Here is an 8,319-nt window from a genome sequence, read left to right as displayed (position 1 = left end):
CATCCTGTTCTGTTTTCTCCGCCTACTTAAGGGCTGGCCTATGAAATGGGCCTAGGCAGTTTCTTTATTAATAAAAAATCATTCCCACATCATTTTTTTGTTGTTTTTTTAATGTTTTCGGGGTTTTGTTATTGTTGTTCATTTGTTTGTTTACTTTTGTTTTTGAGTCAGGGTTTCTTTGCGTGGCCATGGCTGTCCTGGAAGCCCTCTGTAAATCATGCTGACTTGAACTCAGAAATCTGTTTTCCTGTTAAAGTGTGCACCACCACTAGCTGGCTTAAAACTCATAACAAACTCAATCCAATGAAAAGTTTCCTTACTTTTAATTTATATAAAAATCATATATGTATATCACATTTTATTTATAAATTTGTCTGCTGACTGTTAACTAAGTCACTTCTAGAACTTGGTTGTTATGAATAACAAACACTACAATGAACAAAAGAGAAAGAATCAAATCTCTTTAAAATACTGATTTGGTTTGTTTCGAAGATAGATAATAAGACAACTGGGATTTCTGCTTCATACAGTAGTCCCATTTGGCTTTGCTGAAAAATATCTTTACCTTCTTTTACCGCAGAATGTGGATGCTACATACCCAGCACAAGTACAGAAGCTGTATATTTTTATTAATTATTTCACTTAATAATTTTAAGAGAGTGCCATTAACTCTAAACAGCATTATTCCTAAGTGAATAAGTGGCATGGGAACACTATGGATATAATAATCCTAAATTGATGTAATTGTAATAATTATCCATTGATAATAATTTATTATTATGCAAAATAATCAGTTATTTTTATGAGTTTTATTGCAAACATGAATATTTGGAAGTATTCTATTCAATTCTTTGAAGTCAAATCATATAGCAAAACAAATACACATTTTACAGCCTCACTGTATTAAATTGCAAGGTCTCTGAAAATTAGGAAGTATGCATCTATTATTACTTCAATACACACACTTCAGATTCTAAAACCTAATCAATACTTCTATGTAGGATATTGCAATGAACGAACTTCAGAATGATGGTGTAGGAGGTCTTTCTGTTTATGTGTTGCTTTCATTGGTTAATCAATACAGAAACTGCTTGGCCTGATAGGACAGAACTTAGGTAGGTGGAGAAGACAGAACTGAATTCTGGGAGGAAGGAAGCAGAGTCAGGGAGAGACACCATGGAGTCGCGAGAGACAGACGTGCTGACTCTTTCCCGGCAGGCCACTGTCTCACATGGTGTTACAGATTAATAAAAAATGGGTTAAATCAAGATGTGAGAGTTAGCCAATAAGAGGCTAGAAATAATGAGCCATGCATTAATTTAATGAATACAGTTTCTGTGTGATTATTTCGGGTATAAGCTAGCTGGGTGGCTGGGACAAACAATGGACCACCCTCTCCTTGTAACAGAATGACGATGAGTAAAATTATTTCAAGGATTCAAATACAAATGTTCTTACGACAAATAGGCATTTTCATGAGGAATTACATCAGTAAATCTTACTTACGCTCTTTAATTCTAAAAACCAAAGATATTTATTACTTCTCTTTCTTACGAAGCTATTGTGTAGCTATTTTTCATTTGTGATCACCAGACATTGTTCATTATTATCTTTGAGTACTAATATTTGGACACCTGCCTCCAGAGAATCAAGTTTTAAAGGCCAGTCACCCACTGATGGCAGAATTAAGAGAAAGTGGGTTCACTGCAGGCATGTTGGGACTCTGCTTTCTGGTGACCATGAGTGATAAGTGACTCACTCTCCCGTGTTTCCATCATCTTGCCTTCTAACTGGCCTAGAAAGCAACTAGTTAGCCAATTATGGATCTAAACCAAGAAGACTAATAACTGAACCAAACCTTCCTTTCTTCTCAGAAATATCTGATGACGGGGACAGAAGTTTACACACTGAATTATTATTTATTTGTGCCATACCATTAACATAGCATCCATAGTTATAACTATTCCACTTCTTTTAATTTCTTTTACTGTATCTCTTCCTTCCAACCTCAAGAAAAATAATCCAAAAATACCAATACCACACATATACATTTAAACACTAAAATAAAACTCTAATATTTCCTTCTTCCTCTGCGCACGCGCGCGCGTGCACACACACACACACGTCTCTTCATTCTTTCAGGACATAGGTTCTCATATTTACAGAGAACTTCCAGACAATTACAATCTTTGATGCCAATTTTTATCCTATACAGAATTTAATGGCTTCCTTAAAAGCCTCTAATTAATTTGGTAAATGGTTCTTAATCAGCTTGAATATTCCATCTGGCTCCTGCCAAGGCTCTAACTGATATACAAGGAAATCAGCTTGCACCAAAGAATGGTGTGATTCTCCTGTAGCTGGTACTCATGAGTATCTACACTTGTATTTAACAACAAGCAGTTATAAAATGTATCTCTTCACATTTTAGAAGATGTGCCACATCTTCTAAGGTAGGGACTCAAGGCTTGAAATGTAAACATAATTTTTCGTTCATTTTTCTAGAACACCTAATTACAAAGCACAGTACTCTTGTTGATTGATAATGTCAAATAGTTTGAGAAGAAAACATTATAAGAATGAAAATAATTCTTATGAAATTTCTCAGAGATAATGAATGTTTTAAAAGTTCTGATGTAAGATAAAATTATCTCAATGTTAGTTTTTTAAATAACTGTGGAGATTTAATTGACATAGATGAATAAGACAGATTTCGAATGACTATGACAGTTTCCTTCTGTGTTGATAAAAACTACTCAAAGTTGTACTTTTTAAATAATGATTAGAATTATTATTTATAATTTCTATCAAACATTTTAGTTTTGTGATTTTTATAAAGAATGACATAATTTGTTTAAATTTTGTACTCTATCCACTAAGCTGTATAATATTTTCTCTTTCACAACACCTAGTAATTAAATTAATGTACTCTAGGATGTTAATGCATGGATCTAGCTAAGTACAAGCACATTCTTTTTTGAAAGTTTTTTGGCCTTGTCTGCCTTTGTAAAGTCATTGGAGCCACTCTAACCTTGAACAGTATTGTTTTTTTATTATTCCACATACTTGGTAAAAAAACAAGTTGATACTTTTTGATTGTGAGGAACATTTTATGAACAGAGTGAAGGATGTCTGAAAGAATAATTAGAGCCATGTTTATTCTTCTAACTTTCATATTGTTAAAGGTCAGGGAGGAACCATGAAAAGTGGAATCTGTGGGCAAATCGCAGCTGGCTGCAGGCTTTTTCTTATTTCTACACATTTCACAGCCCAGTCTACAGACTGAAAGGGGCCTACACTGAGACCAAGGCCTCTGTGACTGCACAAAGGTTGAGATTATAACAGGAAAAACTAAAAATTCAGACAGGACAGAATTAGGGTCAGATGCATGTCAGCAGTCAGGGAGAACTCTCTAGGCCCGAGGAGTACAGACAGTGAATGCTTGTTCACTCAAATGAGGGTGTAGGTCATCACTCAGTTCCCTGGTGTGGACACATTGCTTGCACATCCAAAATGGCAGGAAGAATTGATTTTCCTAATAGAGTGTTGTGGGAGGTCCTTCCGCTCCTCTAGCCAATAGCCGCTGAGATATCAGCACATTGGGGCGTGGTCTCTCTCCTTTTAAAAAAGCGGCCACTTCCTTCTTGCTCTCTCTTACTTCCTGCTCCGCTTCTGGCGACTAGACTCCCTTCCTGATTGCTCAGAGGGCTGTTGTCTGGGACGGTGATCTGTAAGTTTTTTCCCCTTTAAATAAATAACCATTCTATTAATCATAATTCTAAACTGGTGTGGGATTGTTTTAGACTTACGCCTTCACCACCTTCAATAGAGAACTATCGTGTTTTATTTCTGAATGATCGTAACCTTCGAAATTGATCATATTTTGTTTCTGAAGCCTTCGGACAGTTTCTGGAAAAAGTTAAATAGCATGTAATATATTTATGTATTAATCCTATATACATTTCACCCTCCTCGAACTCCTTTTTCCTATGAATTTCACCACACTTTTCCTAGGTACATTAGTATCTTTTTTTTTTCAGCTATCTTCAGCTACTTGTCTCAAACCAATGAGTCTAAAACTACCAGAGACACATTTGATTTCCTGACCCTTTGCAGTGAAGGACAGTATACACCAACAAGGATCTGGCACAGCTTATCAAACTCAAAAGAAAAAAAATGGAGTTTTCTGAGCCTGAGAGGAAGAGAGCAGTGTCAGAGAATTGTAAATGAAATTTTAACAAAAATATTAAAGGTCCTAAAAATGGATCCCATATCTTGTTTCCTTGGAAATTACAAAGTTAATATAAAGTAAGTACAATGTGTTCAGAAACTCTGTATTTGAAGCTTTTGCACTATCTCCCTGTCCTCTGTGTCCATGTAATTTAAAAGTTCTAGGCATCACAGAGGTATTTAATTCTTATTGATGTAATGTCAAACACTACATTTTCCAGCAGCATAAAATGTTTTAGAACAAAGCACCTCGGTGAGTAGAGAATGTCTCACAAGAGACTGGGTGTTTATGGCACTTCCCATTTTCAGTACATCCTTGGGAGAACAATCATTTCCTGTTAAATTACCTCTTTCTTTTGTGTGGGCTTGTTATTCAAGCCTAACCAAGAGGAAGAGAGACTTACCGAGTTAACGTTTGTTTGCTCATGTGTTTAAATAGCACATAAAAAAATTATGAAAAGTCAAAGTTTAAACTACAAAGGTTAAAATTACCAACCAAAAAAACACAGCTTTTCTATATGCATGAACAAAGCACCAATGGTTCAGCCAGCACATTGCAACCAGTCCAACCCACGTTTTTCCGTTTGCTTTCACCTTTCCTTTGTTTGTCCTCTACTGGGTCCCACTGATCCAACAGGACGGAGCATGGAGGCTTGTTCCAGTTGAATCTTCCATTTTTATGATTGAAAAAATTGACTGTCAGTTCATAAGAATTAGGTCAGTTCTGAAATCCTGGCCTCCAGTTCATAGGTCCAATATTGATTTATTATGTAATTCAAAGTGTTGTGCCCAGAAAATTAACAAACTAAAAGATAAACTACCAAAAGTTTCTCTTTGAACAGCTGCTAAAGCAACTCCCTATCTCTCCAGCCCCACCCACAACACGCATTCACCTGTCAAGGAGGAAACACAAGGGACAGGGGAGGTATTTCTGCTCTTATCTACGCAGGAAAGTATTGGAAAAAATCTATACAACCTAGGTAGTTGGACAGGATACAATTAAAATCACCTTCCCCCTGAAACTCTCAGAAGGATAGTAATCAGCATGGGCCTGCATCCCTGTAGGTAGCTATGGAAACAACATGATGCTTCTCTGACTCTGACAGTGAGTCCTAACAACACAGGCTTCTCTGAGTCCTGAGGCCTGTGGTCATGATCTGAGGTGCTGTTTTGCAATGGCTGGAGCAATGATAGCTGCTAAGTTGGATGATTTTTTTAAGCCTTTTCAGAATAAAAATGCTACTATTACTAAATAATGATAATAAAGTATTTTCCCTCTATATAGTTAAGGCCAAAGAATTTAACCTTCCTAAAAAGCTTTTTCTTCCCCAGTTCTTTAGTTCTACATGTACATGCACAAGCAGCTGTCTCAGGAGGATGAACACTCAAGATCACGCAGGAGGCAGTGTAGCACAGTGATACCCTTGGGATTTGGATATGGGCGACTTCGGTTCAAAGTCAGCTTCCATCATTCCTGTACCTCTAGCCTTATATATGAATCTAAATATCTCTAGCTGGAGAGACCTGACACTGGGGTTCTATTAGTCACTAACAGATAATGATAATGTCCCTGCAATGAGGCAAATGAGGGCAAATGTGCCAATTTCAGTAGAGAGACAGTTACAAAGTGTACACTCAGTGCTCTTCTCATATTGTCTCGGTTTCAAAGCACAAGAAAATAAAATTCTCCACTGCTCGTCTTTCTAAATACAATAGTCTAAAAAATGAAATATACTTAATTTCTTAATTAAATAAAAGTCACATTCCAGCTAAATAAATTGGAGTTGTCACTACTGTAAAAAATGTATTTACTATATGATTGTCCATGTCATCATGATTAATAACACATACAAGCTAGCAAGCATACTGCTCTAGGTGCCAAAGCCAATTTCTTTGAGTTATCCTCTTTCAGGGAGATCGTGACATCTGTGGAAAGTGCGTGGGTTACAAGGTGTACTTGGGGGATGAGCAAGTGGGGATGGACTCGGAATCAGTGCTGTGTGGGTTCTGTGCAGCACCAATCACAATGAACCTGGCTTCTGGAGCTAAGGATAACTTCACTTATAGGATGTAAGTATGGCCTTCAAAGAAGGGCATCTATAATGCCTTAGAAATAAAAAATATTTTACGAGGAAAAGAACTTGCGTGAATCATACTCAATTCGTTAAATATACTTCTAGTGTCTTCTATGAGCCTGTAAGCGACAATATTACCTATTAGAAACTTCAGTGAGGTATTTTAAATTTCAATAAATTCAGATAAAGAATACAGATAAGGATTAGTTTTGATAGAACAAAATTAAAAAACATATTTTAAAAAAAGTATTTGGAGAGAGTTCCTATATGTCATCATAGCCTTGAAATAGAGTAGCTTTTCTAATGATGGCTCAAAATTCACATATTAATCCAAATATTATTATTCTTAGGGGGAAAGATGCTGATCATATTGCAGATAAGTAGTTCATGTTCCACATTTTATAATTATTTAAAAAAAAATAAAGTTCCTAAAAGTTCAGAGAAAAATGTTCAGAGAAAAGAAAATGCAAATCACTTTAGACAATGTGAAAATACTTATTTAGCAGTGTAATATAAAGTAATATAAATAAAAATACTCTAAGATAGCAACTTCATGGAGACAGGCTGACAAAAAAAATCAAATTTTTGAGTACTTAAAGGTTAGCAAAGATCTGTACAATTCAAGAGGGCAATTTTCCAGTGCTTTCATCCCACAATTACACTTTAGAGAATTTACTGTGCAGATGGCCTTCTGTAGTGCCAAGTGATCTATGTGTAGCTACTGCTGCTGTACTGACTCAGAGATAGAAAAGTTGTGTAAGCAACCAAAAGGATCAAGCACTGCTGAAGTAACAGCAGGGCTGAGGACAAAACTCAGTGGTAGACTTGCCTAACTATGCAATGCCCTGGTTATAGCCTCAGGACCACAAAAGATAGTAGTAGTAGTAGTATATCCTTAAAACAGACTTGTAGCATGGATAGTAAAAACCCAGAGACAGATATTAGAATTCAACCCGAAGCTCAGAGAAGCAAATCAGCCAAGCCACTTGAGAGCTCTAACCTCTATGAAATCTTCAGAATGAAAAGAGTGAGTTCCTGTCTCATCCTGCCTATATCCCTCTCTAGTGCTGGGATTAAAGGGTGCACCACCACTCGGCCGCTATGGCTAACTAGTGTTTTGCTAGAATTAAAGGTGTGTGCCAACACTGCCTGGACCCTAGTAGCTTAGTTTTACACTCTGATCTTCAAGCAAGCTTTATTTATTAAAACATAAATAAAATACCTCTACACAGGCTGTTAGACTTCAGCAAATGGAATACAGACCTAAACAGAGAACTCTCAAAAGGGAACTCTAAAATGGCTGAAAGACACTCAAGGAAATGCTCAACATCCTTAGTCATCAGAGAAATGCAAATCAAAACAACTCTAGAGTCCATCTTACACCTGTAAGAATGGCCAAGATCAAAAACACTGATGACAGCTTATGCTGGAGAGGTTATGGGGCAAAGGGAACACTCCTGCATTGCTGGTGGGAGTACTGTCTGGTATAGCCCCTTTGGAAATCAGTATGGCGATTTCTCAGAAAACTAGAAAACAACTTACCTCAATATCCAGCAGTATTACTTTTGGCTATATATCCAAAGGATGCTCAATTGTACCACAAGGACATGTGCTCAACTATGTTCATAGCAGCTTTGTTTGTCATAGCTAGAACCTGGAAACAACCTAAATGCCCCTTGACCAGAGAATAGATAAGGAAAATGTGGTACATTTACACAATGGAGTACTACACAGCATAAAAAAATAAAGACATCTGGAATTTTGAAGGCAAATGATGGAGCTAGAAAACATCATGTTGAGTGAGGTAACCCAGACACAGTTATATGTACTCACTCATAAGTAGTTTTTAAACACAAAGCAAAGAAAACCAGCCTACAAATCACAATCCCAGAGAAACTAAACGAAAACAAGGACCCTAAGATGATGTGGGAATGATTTCTTATTAATAAAGAAACTGCCTAGGCCCATTTCATAGGCCAACCCTTAGGTAGGCGGAGAAAACAGAACAGGATGC

Source organism: Microtus ochrogaster, chromosome 4 (assembly GCF_000317375.1).
Source record: "Microtus ochrogaster isolate Prairie Vole_2 chromosome 4, MicOch1.0, whole genome shotgun sequence".
Classification (NCBI taxonomy): domain Eukaryota; kingdom Metazoa; phylum Chordata; class Mammalia; order Rodentia; family Cricetidae; genus Microtus; species Microtus ochrogaster.
This window is presented reverse-complemented; position numbering follows the sequence as displayed.